This window comes from Coenobita brevimanus, chromosome 62 (assembly GCF_032717465.1).
Source record: "Coenobita brevimanus isolate Jiangsu-jjx chromosome 62, ASM3271746v2, whole genome shotgun sequence".
In the NCBI taxonomy this organism is placed as follows: Eukaryota; Metazoa; Arthropoda; class Malacostraca; order Decapoda; family Coenobitidae; genus Coenobita; species Coenobita brevimanus.
Window position 1 is genome coordinate 26,255,596 of NC_137015.1, and position 19,323 is coordinate 26,274,918.

Sequence of the window (19,323 nt, forward strand, 5' to 3'; positions counted from 1 at the left end):
GGCCGGAACGGTGAACCCTGTTAAGTATATTAGCATACGTGTGCAAGTCAGCGACAAAGTCCTCACTTGCTACGTCAGAGGGGGTTTCTCACTCATCACCTAGAACTGACGTATTTGTTTCTTGATCTTTAGTTTGTGTTGAGTTTTGTACAATGGGTATGTTGCCTTGGTGCTGTCCTAATTGTGAATCCGTTGTTAGATCTGATTGTGTTTCATCTGGTATTAACGTGGGTGGTGGCGAAAATATCCCCGTCATTAAGGTATGGTGTTATGAAATACGCCTTTTGTTTATGTCCTAACTAAATAGATGAGTAAATGAGTTGTAAGAAATGATAGATAGTGTGTGTATAAGTGTATATATAGAAATAAGTTAAGGAGTTGAAAATACCTAATTTTAGCACTGAGAAGAAATGAGTAAGTATAATTTCAGCCACTTGATACAGTTCGGAGAGGCGTGTCGATGCAACTGTCGATATCGGAAGAAAAATGTAGGGTTGATTGAAGATCTTTTGATAATTCTAAGGCTGTGTTGATGGACGATATTACTCAGGAAATTCCATGGCCTGGTGCTTTGTGGTGGTTAACAGCTGGCACAGGCAAACCTCAGCATAGAACGTCGAATTTCCAACTCAATACTGTGGAAATAAATGAGTATGAGTAGGAGCTATGTGAATAATGAGTAATGAGTAGTGGGTGAGAAGTGCCAGGTGTCAGTCACACGTTGATTGGCGTGGCCTTATGTCAGCAAACTCGCGTGGTGATGTCATCTCAGCAGATACACATGGTGACATCGGCTTCCCACACTGGTAGCTGTGATGAGTAACTGAGTAGTGATGCATAACCTGGGTGATGAAAGGTGAGTAAGATGCGTTATAAATGTGGCTCTGGTGTTGTGCTGTGTGTCTTGACCTCTGCATCAGCGATGGAGGTAGGCAGGAGAGAGTGTTAGGGTTTTGTGTGCTTGTTGCTTTGGTCTTTCTTTTTCTTTACTTGCTTTGTTTTTTATTCTTCTTGCTGCTGCTTGAAGTTACGTGAAGATTATAGAGTTGTTTTGTAGACTTGTAGCCTCATAGGCTTGTAGGCTCATAGGCTGTATTTTGTAGGAATTCACTGTAGAACTGAAGCTAATCTTGTAGAGTCTCACCTGCTTTTGTAGAAATTCACTGTAGATTCGTAGAAGAGGTCCGTACGTTCGCTGCCAACCAAATGTGACTCTCGGTTCTTGTAGTAGGAGTTAAAAATGAATACAGGGAGTTGATCTTAATTTATTATCTTCAGAGAAAATCTAAGTTGAGCAGGGTGTGTCTTAAAGAGACTTAATATACTAAGTAAGTCTAGTTGCACCCCTCTTCTTGTTCACTCTCTCCACTACCTGTCGGTTCTATAGCTAGCCTCCTTCTGAGCTCAGCTTCCTAAATTCTGGTGTAGCAGGGGTCGTGTCACGTGTGTTACACTGTTGTTGGAATGTTCTAGAAACCTGTGTGTGAGTATGTGTGTATGTGTGTGTATGGTCACTAGGCATTGTTCGTATGCTATCTCGCTAACACACTACCTATATCATCCCCTGACTTGCTGCTTCCAGTGTATTGTCAACATTTCCTCAGTTACACTTGCAAGATCATTTCCCGTTCCTAGGGTTGCCTGGTGCTCTGTCTGTCTATCTATCTATCTATCTATCTATCTATTTATCATGTTTTCTATAATTAATTGTATTTATAATATGGAGTCCTAACATATATATATATGTAGCACCAGTCGAGAAGGGCAGTACTCCCGAGGTGGATGGAAAGCTGATGACAGGGAGTGCTGGAGTTCCCGTTTCATCAGCCCTCAGGACTAGTTCCTGACCATCCCCCTTTGCTGAACTTTTTCAGTGTCTCAGTTACACAGAGAGTAGGCCAGCATGATCTCCAACACAAATTTCTCTAACTATCTACACCAAACTACATGCACAGTACACACTACACTTCCCTTTCCAAAATGTAAAAAATTATGGCGTCTCTTCACCGAGCCTCGGAGTCCCCAGGGGGGGGGGGACCATAAATGCCCCCACCATCCGCCACTCTCCCGGTGACTACTCGAGGTGCCTGGAACCACCGTCTGACTCACTTCTTCTTCATTTCTGCAACATTCGCGGCCTTTCCTCTAACTTTCGCTCTGTTGAGCACCACCTCTCCTCCTCTAAACCTCACCTTCTTTTTCTAACCGAGACTCAGCTGTCTGAGGCAACTGACAGCAAACCCTTTTCTGTATCCTCCTACTTTCTCTATACTCATTTCAAAGCCAAAGGTGGCTGTTGTGTATGTATATGCAAAGACTTATCTTGCTCTCGTGTTCCTGAACTCGATTCTTCTGAATTCTCTACACTCTGGCTTCGGCTTTCCTGTCATTCTCTGACTAAATATATCTGTGCTGTTTACTTATCCCCTAATTCTACTGACAATCAAAAATTCTTCGACTATCTTACTTTTGTGATGGAACACATTCTATCCATTTCTCCTTTCTCAGAAATCTCCATTCTAGGAGATTTCTATGTTCACCACCACCTTTGGCTCTCCTCTCCTTTCACTGATCCACCTGGTGAACAAGCCTACATCCTTTCTATCCTTAATGACCTAGAGCAGCTTGTACAGCACCCTACCCGTATCCCTGACCGCCTTGGAGAGAGCTCCAACATACTTGACCTCTTCCTCACAACTAATCCTTCTGCTTACTCTGTTAATCTTTTCTCTCCCTTGGGGTCCTCCGATCACAACCTTATCACCTTAACCTGTCCTATCACTCCGGTACGGCATGTGGACCCTCCAGGGAAATGTCGTCTGTGGCATTTTGGAGCCGCGGACTGGGAGGCCCTCAGGCAGTACTTCTTTGATTTTCCCTGGAATGATTATTGCTTCCATGGCCGTGAGCCATCTGAGTGTGCCTTGCACATTACGGAGGTTATTCTCTCAGGCATGGAAGCTTACATTCCTTTCTCATATCCTTTGACTAACGCAAGAAAGGCTTGGTTTAATCACACTTGTTCTTATGCTGTCCGCAACAAGGAGAGGGCCTACAAAAGGTACCGGAGCCAACCCACCCCTGAATCACATCATCTTTACGTTTCTGCCCGGAATCGTGCTAAGTCTGTTCTTTGCTCTGCTAAAAATAATTTCATACGTACTAAATGCTCTCAACTCTCAAACTCGAATTCTTCCCACTCCTTCTGGCACCTTGCCAAAAACCTTTCTAACAACTTTACCTCATCATCCTTCCCTCCTCTTTTCTACTCTGATGCTGTTCCTCCATCACTTCCCCCCTCTGACTTCCTCATGGCTGACATTAAAATTTCTTCAGCTGATGTACTTTCTGCCATCACTGGCCTCAGTACTAACAAGGCATATGGGCCTGATGGGGTCCCTCCTGTTGTTCTCAAGAACTGTGCTTCTGTGCTTACACCCTGCCTAGGTAAACTCTTTCGCCTTTGTCTGTCAACTTGTACCTTTCCTTCTTGCTGGAAGTTTGCTCTCATTCAGCCAGTCCCAAAGAAGGGTGACCACTCCCAACCCTCCAACTATCGTCCAATTGCTTTAACGTCCTGTATTTCAAAAGTTTTCGAGTCAATTCTCAATAGAAAAATTTTAAGGCATCTTTCCTATCACAACCTTCTTTCCGATCGTCAGTACAGGTTCCGTCAGGGACGCTCCATTGGCGATCTTCTCACCTACCTTTCAGACACCTGGTCATCCTCCTTTCGGGACTTTGGCGAAAGCTTTGCCATTGCACTTGACATCTCAAAGGCTTTCGATCGAGTCTGGCATAAATCTTTAATTTCCAAACTGCCCTCCTACGGTTTCTATCCTTCTATCTGTGCCTTCATCGCTAGCTTCCTTTCTGGTCGTTCTATAGCCACTGTTGTAGACGACCATCGTTCTTCTCCTAGATCTGTCACGAGTGGTGTTCCTCATAGCTCTGTCCTATCACCAACTCTCTTCCTTTTATTCATCAATGATCTTCTAAGCTGTACATCTAACCCTATCCACTCATACGCTGATGACTCCACCCTTCACCTTTCCATTCAGTTCCTGCAACGCCCATCTCAACAGTTACTTCAACAAACAAGGGATGAGGCTATGGCACACCTAATGTCTGACTTGACTCGTATCTCTGACTGGGGTAAAAATAATATGGTTGTTTTTAATGCATCTAAGACTCGGTTCTTACACCTATCAACCCGACAAAATCTTCCACAGGTATACCCACTAATGTTTAATAATATTCAGCTTAATCCTGCATCATCCTTGAACATGCTTGGGGTTTCATTTACTCGGGACTTATCTTGGAAAGATCATATTACATCTCTTGTAAAATCTGCTTCCAAGAGATTGGGTGTGCTTAGCCGACTCCGCTCTTTCTTAACCCCGGCACAATTGTTGACTCTATACAGGGGTTTTATCCGCCCCTGTGTGGAGTACAACTCTCATGTGTGGGGAGGCTCCCCACATACAGGTCTTCTCAATAGGGTGGAGTCAAAGGCTTTTCGTCTCATTAACTCTCCTCCTCTTACTGACTCCCTTCAACCTCTGTCCCTTCGCCGCACTGTTGCATCTTTATCTCTTTTCTATCGCTACTTTAATGGTCACTGCTCCTCTGAACTGTCTGCTTGCATTCCTCCACCTCTACGACGGGCGCGTAGCACCCGTCTGGCAGCAAACTCTCATCCCTTTTCTGTCCAACTCTATAATGCAAGAGTTAACCGTTACTCCCAGTCTTTCATTTATGCTACAGGTCAACTCTGGAACTGTCTCCCTCTGTCTGTATTTCCTGCTGCCTATGATCTCCAGTCTTTCAAACGCAGTGTGTCCAGGTATCTCAAAATGATCGGATCTTGATTTTGGCTCTTTATTGTATTTTGTTTTTCTCTTCGAGGGAACTGTTTCTGCGGGCTCATGGCCTTGGGTTCCTTCTTCTTTGAATAAAATATAGATATATATATATATATATATATATATATATATATATATATATATGTATATATATATATATATATATATATATATATATATATATATATATATATATATATATATATATATATATGGGCATAAACTAGGAGTCGTACGTATCTTATCCGTCCCTGCCCAGGAAGGGCTCAGAGATTGATAGGCTATTGCTGTTACTCGGTTTATCTGCCTGTTTCTTTGTCTGTCTTTCTGTTAACAGCGTTACGTGAAAACTAGTGGTGTAATTTTAATTAAAATTACAGGGATGGTGGCCTACTATCATCTGAACACGTGATTAAATTTTGGGCCAAACTGGGCCAAGCCCCAGGCTATGGGCCCCCCCAAATGTAAAGAAAATCGTTTTTTTTTTTTTTTTTTCACTATAACTCCTTTCAAATTCGTCACATCGACATGAAACCTAAACCTAAAGGTGCATCTTTCAAATTTGCATCCTACAACATGCTTCATTACATCAGGGGGGTTACCCCAGTTAGCAGTAGGAGGGGCAATGTCAGGAGGGTCGGGCCTAAAATTTCAAATGGGCTAAAAATTGTCAATTTTCGCCCGATTTACTCCAAACTTTATGTGACATCTTTGACTAGATGATCCTGTTGTGTTTATACGTCAGCACTAAAATGACTGCCGCGCACGGGTTTGCTGTGCCTTGGCACCACTTCTTGTTCTTTAAGACGATGATCCAGCAAGTAGTTTCCAAGATACAGCTGTTTACAGATTAGTTTCCTTGTATGGATATAGCTCGTAAAATATTTACACTGGAAATTTCATATAATGACATAAACCAGGGCTTATACTCTATCTTTCTGTAAGACATGATAAGAATCCAGCAAGAAGTTTCCAAATAATAACATTGGAAAGTGCTCGGAGAGTGCATACCTCTGCCAATACCATTGGCATTAAAAAAGGATCCGGATCCGGATTAGTGGATATAGGATCCAGATCCGCCCCCAAATTTAATCAGTTTGTTTTTGGTCCATGGCACATCTTTCCATAAAATTTCATTGAAATTCACTGTGAACTTTTGGAGATATTGTGCGGGATACTCCGGACCCTGATCTGCCCCAATATTTAATAATTCTTCCTTGGCCCATGGCCCACCCTTCCACAAAAGTTAATCAAAATCCGCTCATAACTTTTTGAGTAATCCTGCTAACAGACAGACAGACACTCAAATCACCTAACCAACGTGGGGCAAAACATGACCTCCTTGGCGGAGGTAACAAGAATTATATGGTCATAGCTCGTGAAGTGCAGACAATATTAGACAATATGGCAATATTACCTATACGGGCATCAACTACGACACTTACACTATCTTCCTGTGTGATAGGAAGATAATCCTCATGGTAGTTTACGAGAAACAGGCCCAGACTGAAAGACGGACGGACAGGGGCGATTCCTATATCCCCACCATATAGAATAATGATGACGATAAAAATAATGATAGTGATAATAATAATGATAGTAGTAGTAGTAGTAGTAGTAGACAGGTAGCTTTAGCCAGAGTCTCTTGTGCCCCACCCCCTTGGCCTCGCCCACTCACCCATAGGCCTGAGTGGGAGTTCTGGGAGGTGAGGAAAGCCAGTCTTGCTGTGCCAGCATCCGATAAACATGTCAGGCACTCTTGCTAATCGAAGCAACAAAAGTTTTACTTAACCCCTTAACTGCAATTATATCTTTTCCATTTAACTAGGAAATATGTTTTGTAGGAAAGGATGTTGGAAAAAGGTACCAAAGAACGTCATCCCTGAAAGGTTTGTAAAGTAACGAAAGTTCCCTCTATGAAAATAAAAAAGATACATTCTACAAAGAACTTAGTGTTTTTAATTTTTTCCTTATATTTGGTATAAACACACACACACACACACACACACACACACAAAATTCCCCCTATAAGATTTCAATGACTTCACGTGTATAGAAACAAATTTCTTATACAGCACTGTTGGTGGAAACAGTCATTAGCATACTTGCCTTGAAACTTTTGTCAGGGAGACAACACCCACGTACTCTCTCTTGTTATAAATATTGAGGAAAAGCAAACTTGGCTGTAAATCAGGTGGGCTATATTTTATTTCTAATATTATCCTGACTTATCTCTCATTACTGCTGTCTCCCCCCTGATTGAAAATTTGGGGGGACATTTCCCTCCTTGCCCCCCTTGGATGACGCCCATGTGTCCATTATTGGAATATACAAATACATATACTGTAATCGTTTTGTTATAGCCTAAAGACAGTATTATGATGAGACAGGTGGAATACAATTTATGTAAGCTACAGTGCTGAGTAGGCGAAGCAAGTGACATTTCGTTTTCCTACTTTTGTGTTCGGTCCCACTAATTTTAAGGAAATTAATGAAGGAAATAAATAAAGGAAATTACGCTATGGTTATGATACTGTGGTAACTTACCAGACATGACAGATACCTGACATAATATGTTTAACAGTAACAGCGGCACAGCTGCGACGTGTTATTGCCAAGCTCCGAACTTTCTTGGCGCCAAAATTAAGCTGTAGTCGTGGGAGGAGTCGGGATAGTTCTTTTCAAACTGATTTTGATTCAGTTAGCAAATTTTAGTGTTTCCTTTGTCATACAGAAATGAATTCAAAGTAAAAGTAAATAATATGATACTATTTCTTGGTAAGGCTCGTTATTTTTTCAATAATAAGAGTAATTATCCCTTCATTTCTGCAACATAACTCGGCCTTTCCTCTAACTTTCTCTCTGTTGAACATAACCTCTCCTACTCTAAACTTCACCTTCTCTTCCATACCGAGACTCAGCTGTCTGAGGCAACTGACAGCAAACCCTTTTTGTCGTATCCGCCTCCTTTCTCTATACTCATTTCAAAGCCAAAGGTGGCTGTTGTGTATATGTAAGCAACGACTTCGCTTGCTTTCGTGTTCTTGAACTTGATTCTTCTGAATTCTCTACTCTCTGGCTTCGGCTCTCCTGTCATTCTCTGGCTAAATATATCTGTGCTGTTTACTTATCACCTAATTCTACTGACTGTCAAAAATTGTTTGACTATCTTACTTCTACGATGGAACACATTTCTCCTTTCTCTGAAATCTCCATTCTAGGAGATTTCAATGTCCATCACTATCTTTAGCTCTCCCCTGCTTTCACTGATCCACATAGTGAACAAGCCTTAATGACTTAGAGCAGCTTGTACAGCAAGCTACCCGTATCCCTTACTGCCTTGGAGTGACCTCCAACATACTTGACCTGTTCTTTACAACTAATCCTTCAGCTTATGCTGTTAATCTTTCCTCTACATTGGGCTTCACTGATCACAACCTTATTACCTTAACCTGTCTTTTCGCTCCAGTACGCCATGTGGACCCTCCAAAGAAACATCATCTGTGGAAGTTCGGAGCTGCGGACTGGGAGGCCGTCAGGCAGTACATCTTTGATTTTCCCTGGAATAATTCTTGCTTCCATGGCAGGGAGCCATCTGAGTGTGCCTTGCGCTTTACAGAGGTTATTCTCTTGAGCATGGAAGCATACATTCCTTTCTCATAACCGTTGACTAATGCAAGAAAGCCTTGGTTTAATCACACTTGTTCTAATGCTGTCCACAAGAAGTCCTATAAAAGGTACCAGAGCCAACCCACCCCTGAATTACATCTTTTTTTATGTTTCTGCCCGGAATCGCGCTAAGTTTGTTCTTCGCTTTGCTAAAAATAATTTCATCCGTACTATATGCTCTCAATTCTCCAACTCGAATTCTTCCCGCTTCTTGTGGCACCTTGCCAAAAACCTTTCTAATGACTTTACTTCATCATTTTTACCTCCTCTTTTCTACTCTGATGGTCTGTAGCTATTTCTTCTACTGATAAAGCAGATCTCTTTGCTCAGACTTTCTCCTCCAATTCCACCTTAGATGATTCTGGTACTGTTCCTCCATCACTTCCTCCCTCTGACTTCCTCATTGCTGACATTAAAATATCTTCAGCTGATGTATTTTCTGTCATCACTGGCCTCAATATTAACAAGGCATATAGGCCTGATGGGGTCCCTCCTGTTGTCCTCAAGAATTGTGCTTCTGTGCTTACACCCTGCCTAGGTAAACGCTTTCGGCTTTGTCTTTCAATTTGTACCTTTCCTTCTTGCTGGAAGTTTGCTCTCATTCAGCCAGTCCAAAGAGGGGTGACCATTCCCAACCCTCTAACTATCGTCCAGTTGCTTTAACATCCTGTGCCTGAAAAGGTTTCAAATCTATTCTTAACAAAAAAAAATATTAAGGCATCTTTCCTATCACAGCCTTGTTTCTGATCGTCAGTATTGGCCGTCAGAGACACTCCACTGGAGATCGTCTCACCAACCTTTCAGACGCCCGGTCATCCTCCTTCCGGGACTTTGGTGAAAACTTTGCCATCGCACTTGACATCTCAAAGGCTTTCAGTTGAAACTGGCATAAATCTTTAATTTCCAAGCTGCCCTCTTACGGTTTCTATCCTTCTATCTGTGCATTCATCTACAGCTTCCTTTCTGGTCGTTCTATAGTCGCTATTGTAGACGGCCATCGTTTTTCTCCTAGATCTGTCATGAGTGGTGTTCCTCAGAGCTCTGTCCTATCACCAACTCTCTTCGTTTTATTCATCAATGATCTTCTAAGCTGTACATTAATAAGTTAAAACCGCAAAAATCGCCTGGTCCGGACGATATATATGCAAAAATTATAAAAGAAACCAAAGAAGAATTATGTCAGCCACTTTTAACATTATTTAATGACTCTTTAATTTCAGAAGAAGTTCCAGAGGCGTGGAAGACCGCAAACGTAGTGCCCATCTTTAAAAAGGGTGATAAATCCGCTGTGTCGAATTATCGTCCAATAAGTCTAACGTCAATAGTAGGAAAAATGTTAGAGCCAATTTTGGCAAATAATATTAGAGAACACTTAGAAAGATTTAATCTTACAAACGAAAGTCAGCACGGATTCAGCCAAGGACGGTCCTGCCTCACAAACTTGTCTTTCTACTCGGAGGTATATGAGGCAGTGGATAGCGATAAAGCTTACGATGTTATTTATCTGGACTTTAATAAAGCTTTTGATAGGGTCCCACACGAAAGGCTAGTTAGAAAGGTTCGAGCACACGGTATAGACGGCGATATCTTAAAATGGATAGAATCCTCGCTGAAAGGACGAAAGCAGAGAGTATTAATAAATGGAACTATGTCGGATTGGGGATTAGTAACTAACGGTGTACCCCAGGGTTCTGTACTCGGGCCCTTATTATTTACTATATATATAAATGACCTAGACTTAGGAGTCACTAGCAGCATCAGCAAATTTGCCGACGATACGAAATTAGGGCGTATCATTAACTCGACTGACGATTGCTATAACATACAAAAGAACCTCAGTATATTGTCCAAATGGTCTAAAACTTGGCAAAATGGAATTTAACGTTGAAAAATGTAAAGTACTTAACGTAGACAAGACCACTGGAGATACTAAATACAGCTTAGATAACAAAGAAATCAGCAAATCGAATGCGAGAGAGATCAAGGAGTTATGGTTAGTAACGACCTTAAACCAAGACAACAGTGTATTAAAGCGAGAAATAAAGCAAATAGAGTCCTAGGATTTATTTCGAGAAGCGTGAGCAACAGGTCATCAAAAGTAATACTGCAACTTTATCTAGCATTAGTAAGGCCACAATTAGACTATGCAGTACAGTTTTGGTGTCCTTACTTTAGAATGGATATTAACTCGTTAGAAAATGTACAGACAAGAATGACAAAAATGATACATAATGTTCGGAACCTGTCGTATGAAGACAGACTGAAATGAGTAAGTCTGCACTCGCTAGAAAGGCGTCGAGTAAGGGGAGACTTAATTGAGGTTTAAGTGGATGAAGGGTATAAATATGGGAGATATTAGGAAGGTACTTAAAGTGAGCATACAAGATAGAACTAGAGGTAATGGTTTTAAACTAGAAAAATTCCGTTTCAATAAGGAAATAGGTAGAAATTGGTTTGGTAATCGAGTAGTAGACGAATGGAATAAGCTACCTAGTAAAGTGGTTGCTGCCTCTTCCATTGAGAGTTTCAAGCAAAGGCTAGATAAACATGACAAATAAGGGGTGGATATAGATTAAAAAAAATCTTATAACCAATACTAATTCATACTTTTTCCTTTTCAGGTTACACCACGATAGTCTCTATTCTCCTTTCACACATTCTTATAAAATGTCCACGCCAGTTTTTCTATACTGCATGGTGTTCTTTCTGACTTTTTCCTGCCGGCTTCGGCTGGAGGATTTGGAGGGCGGGGAAGAGCCTTCTTTTTTGCTCTCCTTATCTCATTCTAGTAGTTCAGTTACTCTTCTAGGAACTGCCTAGCATGGGCCAACCGGCCTCTCTTCTTCTGTTCTTCTGTTCTATCCACTCGTATGCTGATGATTCCACCCTTAACCTTTCCATTCGGTTCCCGCAATGTCCATCCCGGCAGTTACTTCAGCAAACAAGGGATGAGGCTATTGCATACCTAATGTCTGACTTGGTTCGTATCTCTGACTGGGTTAAAAAGAATCATGTTTTTAATGCATCAGAGACTCAGTTTTTACACCTATCAACCCGACAGAATCTTCCACAGGAGTGCCCACTAATGTTTAATATTATCCCTCTTAAGCTTGCATCATCCTTGAACATGCTTGGGGTTTCATTCACTCGGGATTTATCTTGGAAAGATCATATTACCTTTCTTGTAAAATCAGCTTCCAAGAGATTAGGTGTGCTAAGTCAGCTCCATACCTTCTGTACCCCTGCACAGTTATTTACTTTATACACGGGTTTTATTCGCCCCTGTGTAGAGTACAACTTTCATGTATGGCGAGGCTCACAAACATACAGCTCTTCTCAACAGAGTGGAGTCAAAGGCTTTTTGTCTCATTAACTCTCCACCTATTACTGGCTCCCTTCAACCTCTGTCTCTTCGCCGCACCGTTGCCTCTTTATCTCTTTTCTATCGCTACTTCAATGGTCACTGCTCCTTCGAATTGTCTGCTTGCATCCCTCCACCTCTACGATGGTTGCGTTGCACCCGTCTAGCAACAAACTCTCATCCCTTTTCTGTCCAACTCTCTAATGCAAGAGTTAACCATTACTCCCAGTCCTTCATTTATGCAACAGGTCAGCTCTGGAACTGTTTCCCTCTGTCTGCATTTCCTACTTCCTATGATCTCCAGTCTTTCAAACGCAGTGTGTCCAAGCATCTCGAAATGAAGAGATCTTGAATTTGGTTCAGTTTTGTATTAATTTTTTTTTCTTGGAAGGAATTGTTTTGCAGGCTCCTAGCCTTTGGTTCCTTCTTACTTGTATAAAAAAAAGGCCAATCAGCAACGGTAAAGCGGGAAGAGGGCAGGGCATTAGTAGTGGGCAGGGCACAAGAGACTGGCTAACGCTACTCGTAGAGCAGTAGTAGTAGTAGTAGTAGTAGTAGTAAAAATAATGATAATAATAATAATAAGAATAAAGTGAAAAATACTGCGAAACAATCAATTATAAGAAGAATAATGACACTGACAGAAAAAAAAGGAAATAAATGTGTGTGTGTGTGTGTGTGTGAAAACAAGTAATAATATACATGACATTATTTTTAGTGGCATAGCGGGCGTCGTAACTGCTCTTCTTTAGCGATGTATTAAACGGGATGTGTGCACCCAGGATCTATGACATGTTACGGGGAGAGCTACAGTATTACACAGGGGCACGACACTCTGGGGTGATTGAGGTTTCCACAGGGGCTATAGCACTAGGGATGGGACACGAGTGTTGCAGTGCTGGTGGCGCCACTGGTAGGCGCTGGGGTGTGTAGAGGGCTAGGTGGCGCCACTGGTGGGCGCCGGGGTGCGTAGAGGGCTAGGTCGCAGGTAAACACAGGTGGCAGCCCAGAGTGAGAGGTGGGCTGTCAGGGGTGCACTCCTGACAGGGGCACAAGTCTCGGGCGGCGTGGTCGAGAGTCCAGGGTAACCTGGTGGGCAGTGTGGTGGGCAGCCCTTTCCTAGTGGGGACCCTGGGAGTGTGGTGGCCCTCTGAACTGTGGCTGAACAGGGTTAAAAGACACGCTGCACAGCGCCTGCCCTTGGCCGTGGTGGGAGTCCTAGAGGAGGGTCCGAGCTGGCTCAGGCCTGGGGTTGGCTGCGGGCCACCCCTCAGAGTCCGAGGGCTGCAGTCTCGCCAAGAGGAGAAAGCTGTCAGGGGTTGGCTGTGGCAGCCCACCTTAGGGGAGTCCATCAGCTGCTGGGGATGTTGGGGGCTGGGCTGCAGGGACAGGACACCCAATCTCACAATGGGTCTGCTCCAGGTACTCTCCTATGGGGGCCCTGTTGGGGAACAGTCTTCACCCTTTGTAGAGGAGGGGGAACAGGAGGGGCATCTCACTCATCCTCTGGAGTGGTGGGCTGAGCCAGAGACTGAGCCCTCATAGGGAGCCTCCGGGGTAATGGAGGAGGGATGACTGGTGGTCTGCCCCTCAGCCTGGTGAGTCTGGTGGACCCTACTGGAACTCCATTCCTGGCCAGAGGAAGAAGGTCCAGGGGACACTCCTTCTACCTGGCAGGTCCAAGGGTTACTACCCAGGCTCCCTCCTGGGGTAGTGGACGAAGGAGATCCGGGGGACACTCCTCCAAGCTGACAGGTCCGGGGAATACTGTTGGGGTACCACTTGTCCCGGAGACAGTAGGAGGGGAAAGTCCGGTGGACTTTCTGGCTTCTGCGGCAGGTCTGATGCACTCTACTGTCCTCCTGCTGCCGGGGGAAAAGTGCAGCTGGGGGACAACTGGTGGTCTCTCCCCTGGTGGCAGGTCCGGTGGATACTACCACTGGCCCGCTACCCTCATGAGGACTGCAGGCGAAGGTCGTCTGGCTGATGGTCCGAGACGCCTGCTCCCAAAGGTTGGTGGCAGAAGGAGAGCCAGTGGACGCTCCTTCTACAGTAGATCCAGTGGATACTACTGTGCTGCTGCTCCCCTGGGGTAAAGTAGGTCTATGAGCACCAGACGTTGCTCTTCCTCTTTTGGAGGCAGGTCTGGTGGACTCTGCCACCGAGGGCCTACTTGGGACTATCTTAGGGCAAGTCCTACCCCGATTCTAGCGAGCGCTATCCCGATCAGAGGGTAATGCACCTGGTTGATGCACTTCCTGTGGGTCTGGCTGCGTAGAAGAGGGGCATAAGGTAGCTAAGGATATGAGCAGGTTAGCGCGGGACAGCTATAAGCCTCCCCATCGCCTTCTCTTGGGTTGGGTATCACCTCCTCATGTCCTCCTCCTGGGGTGGTGGTGTCGGGATCGCTCAGTCGGGTGGGTACTTCAATTACTATTATTATATTTTTGGCATAAAACATCTCTGCACAACTGAGGGTTATTTATATTGTTTAGCGGTGAAACAGGTTGCACTAATGCAAGAGCATATCGATTTGCAATGATCAGAATAAACCGCTGAAGAAAATGTGCAACGAAATCGCAATTTAAAATTCCACATCGACATACGGAACTTTGCATCTATAAGACACGAGAGGACATCGATGTGCGGAAAGAATACAGTAATACGCTAGTGAGGAGCTATAACGAAATTTCAAAACGCACTTATCACGAATCTCAAAAAGAAAAAAAAGTCATAAATCACCGTACCTGAGCTCAGAGCAGGAAGAACAGCCAGCAGAATGCAGAGCAGAGCGAAAGGAGCCATGGCGTTTATCCACCTCGGTGTCAGGGTCCACAGTCCACACTGGCTTCCCACACCCACCACACTTGGGTCGTCTGGCCCAGCAGCCACAAGTGTGGTAAGGGGGCGGAGCTAGTGACGTCATAATAGCTAGTCAATCAGGACACAGATGGGACTGTCATATACTGCTATATAGAGAATTACTGTTAATATTTATCCGATGTTAATAAAAGTATAAATAATAAAACAAAAATTCCTTTATTTATTTTTACCAAGTGTTTAGTCTGCTAAAAAAAAAAAAAAAAACTTAACAAGTTCCCAGGAAAAAAGTCATTTTCAAAATGTGTTACTACAGAGCTCAGTGGGGGTGAAGACACCTCTCTTTATACACACCGATAAATTACCCCTTTATATTGAAAATTGTGTGTATTACGAAGATGCAGCAGTTTATGCCCCACTTAGACCCTATTAACGTGTGTGTGTGTGTGCGTGTGTGTGTGTGTGTGTGTGTGTGTGTGTGTGTGTGTGTTACTTTGATAGTGTGTTGTGTGTAGATTTGAGGGGTGTTATGAACGTGTGTGTGTGTGTGTGTGTGTGTGTGTGTGTGTGTTGCCACGTGAGAGAGAGGGAGGGATGGGAGGAAAAATAAACTTCTTTCCTCCATGTCCTTCATCTTCCGTTACATCCCCCCCTTGCATCTCTCTCTCTCTCTCTCTCTCTCTCTCTCTCTCTCTCTCTCTCTCTCTCTCTCTCTCTCTCTCTCTCTCTCTCAAGTTAAAGTGAAAAGATTAGATAGAGGATGATAGCGGAGGTAGAGAGCAATCATCATCATTCTTTGTTTTTATCCTCTTCCTCCTCATCATCGTCACCATCATCATCATCATCGTCATCATTATCTTCACACTCATTAACATCATCATCATCACAACCATTATCATGATCATAATCATTATCATTATCATCACCACCATCCTCCTCCTCCTCCTCATCATCATCATCACCATGATCATAATCATTATCATTATCATCACCACCATCCTCCTCCTCCTCATCATCATCATCATCATCATCATCACAACCATTATCATTATCATCACCACCATCCTCCTCCTCCTCCTGCTCATCATCATCATCATCACAACTACATCTTCCACAGGGACGAATTCTGTATTGGACCCGCCAGCCAGCTTGACCCAACAGACGGCACTCCCATCTCTCCTCCCCCCAGCCACCGGAACTAGACCTGTCCCCACCATGAGACGGTTCAGGACCACAGTATTGACACTCCTAGGCTCCAAAGGGAACGAAATGGCCGCAGATGGAACAAAAATGGCGTCAGCGGGAATACAGGACCTAGAGCTGTTCCGAACGTGAAACTACTACCACTACCACTGCTACTGCTATTATTATTATTACTATACCCTTTCTCAGGAAACATGAGGGAGAGAATTTTACAAAGCCTTTGCCAAAATCGGAACCCGAGTGACCGTGTGAAGGATTAAGTGGTCCCCTCGGGATTCTGGACCTTCCTCCTTCCCTCTTCCATTTTGTTTCCTCTACACACACACACACACACACACACACACACGACGCTTAAATAATAAATCAATGTGTAGCCTTTATTTATCTACCAGTGCCCAGATATCGGTCCATATGAGGAGGGATGGAGGATGGGAGTGGCCCGGGTCGGAATGGGGGGAGGGTTAGGGTAAGGAAGCCAGTGAAGTACCCATGAAAGATGAACATAAGAACATAAGAACATAAGAAGAGAGGATAACTGCAGTAGGCCGGTTGGCCCATGCTAGGCAGCTCCTAGAAGAGTAACTGAACTACTAGAATGAGATAAGGATAGCAAAGAAGAAGGCTCTCCCCCGTCCTCCAAACCCTCCAGCCGAAGCCGGCAGGAAAAAGTCAGAAAGAACACCACGCCGTATAGAAAAACTGGCGTGGACATTTTACAGGAAAGTGTGAAAGGAGAATAGAGACTATCTTAGTGTAACCTGAAAAGAAAATTTATTTTTGAATTAGTATTGGTTATGATATTTTCCTTATTCTATATCCACCCCTTATTTGTCATATGCTTATCTAGCCTATGCTTGAAACTCTCAATGGAAGAGGCAGCAACTACTTTACTAGGTAGCTTATTCCATTCGTCTACTACTCTATTACCGAACCAATTTCTACCGATTTCCTTTCTGAAACGGAATTTTTCTAGTTTGAAACCATTATTTCTAGTTCTATCCTGTATGCTCACTTTAAGTACCTTGCTAATATCTCCCTTATTTATACCAATCATCCACTTAAAAACCTCAATTAAGTCTCCCCTTACTCTACGCCTCTCTAGCGAATGCAGACTTAGTCTTTTCAGTCTGTCTTCATATGACAGGTTCCGGACGTCATGTATCATTTTAGTCATTCTTCTCTGTACATTTTCTAACGAATTAATATCCATTCTATAGTAAGGACACCAAAATTGTACTGCGTAGTCTAAATGTGGCCTTACTAATGCTAGATAAAGTTTCAGTATTACTTTAGATGATCTATTGCTCACGCTTCTCGAAATAAATCCTAGGACCGTATTTGCTTTATTTCTCGCATTAATGCACTGTTGCCTAGGTTTAAGGTCGTTACTAATCATAACTCCTAGATCTCTCTCGCATTCCGATTTGCTAATTTCTTTGTTATCTAAGCTGTATTTAGTATCTCCAATGGTCTTGCCTACGTTAAGTACTTTACATTTTTCAACGTTAAATTCCATTTGCCAAGTTTTAGACCATTTGGACAATGTATCGAGGTCTTTTTGTAAGTAATGGCAATCGTCAGTCGAGTTAATGATACGTCCTATTTTTGTATCGTCGGCAATTTGCTGATTCTACTATTGACTCCTAAGTCTAGATCATTTATATATATGATAAATAATTATTTTATTTTATTTTATTGTTTTATTACTATTCTTTATGAAAAAACATAAACTGATTTACAATAGTATTACTGATCGAAGGATCAACAGTGGCATTTCCTTTATAAATATTCATTATATTCTAAAATTTACATTGAAAATACAATCTCTCTCTCTCTCTCTCTCTCTCTCTCTCTCTCTCTCTCTCTCTCTCTCTATCTCTATCTATCTATCTATCTATCTATCTATCTATCACTCGATATTCATGTCTCCCTCATCTAAACCTTCTTCTTCACTGGTGGAATCCCCCTCCCCCCATCCCGTTAATCCGATCCCTCATCTTCCCTAGGCTACTCAGCTATCACTATGAAAACACACACACACACACACACACACACACACACACACACACACACATAAACTGCTCGTGCCAAAGAAATATCACGTCGTTCCATCAGAATTTGTCGTCCTTTATCTGATTTCTTGAAAGCATATCCATTCTTTCTCAGGAGTCTGTGAAGGCTTGCTCTTGATCCCTTAAATTTAATATCCTCCTTTACCTTCGCTAAAATGTGATCCAAATTCGGAACTTCACCTCTCTCATAAAATGATGCGACAATTCTGCGAAGACATACAGTATCAAACGCGTCCATGCTGTCCACCATGTGCGACATCACAATACAGCACAACACAATGTGCGACACAACAACACAACACAACGTGCGTCACCACAACACAACGTGCGTCACCACAACACAACGTGTGACACCACGACACAACACAACACAACGTGCGACATCACAATACAACACAACACAATGTGCGACACCACACCACAACATAACACAACACAACAGAACGTGCGACACAACACAACACAACGCGTGACACCACAACACAACACAGCACAACGTGCGACATCACAATACAACACAACACAACGTGCGACACCACACCACAACATAACACAACACAACACAACACAACACAACACAACATAACACAACACAACATAACACAACACAACACAACATAACACAACATAACACAACACAACACAACACAACACAACACAACGTGCGACATCACAGCACAACACAACACAACGTGCGACATCACAATACAACACAACACAACGTGCGACACCACACCACAACCAGGCTTGGGTTCGAGTACATTTTTCTGTACTCGAGTTCAAGTACGATTACATTACGGTATCACGAATCCAAGTACAAGTACAAGTACTCCGTTTTATAGCTGAACACGAGTGCAAGTACGAGTACATTTGTGCTGTACTCGAATCCAAGTACGAGTACATTTTACTGATATAACCTCAATTGCTTTCAGCAGTTTATTGTATGTATGTAGGTATATAATGTCCAGGCAGCTGTTTTTCGCTCCTTGCAATTAGTACCAAGGTGCTAACATAATAAAAGTAGCTTATCAGGAGTTAGTGGGCGTGGCTGTACACCACTTGACCTCATTGACTCACCAACCCAGGCCACCTGGCCTCTCCAAGGACACACCATTGTTACCCTCACCACTTTTATATATCATGGTTGTACTCGAAAGTACTCGTAAAATTGTCGAGTACTTTGAGTCTGAGTACAAATACAAGTACAAGTACTACAGAAATTTTAAACCCAAGTACAAGTACAAGTACATTATATTGTGTACTTAAGTACGAGTACGAGTACGAGTCCATGTACTCAGACCCAAGCCTGACCACAACATAACACAACACAACA

At 43.0% G+C, this 19,323-nt stretch overlaps 1 long non-coding RNA gene across 1 annotated transcript in view; it reads right to left on the bottom strand.

Moving 5' to 3' along the window:
• Window positions 1-14,743, bottom strand: part of LOC145404052 (uncharacterized) — a 30,271-nt gene extending 15,528 nt beyond the window's left edge. The window contains exon 1 of the long non-coding RNA XR_013898106.1: window positions 14,643-14,743. This is a non-coding gene — a long non-coding RNA (uncharacterized LOC145404052). The remainder of the gene's footprint in view (window positions 1-14,642) is intronic.
• Between the last annotated feature and the right edge of the window lie 4,580 nt (window positions 14,744-19,323).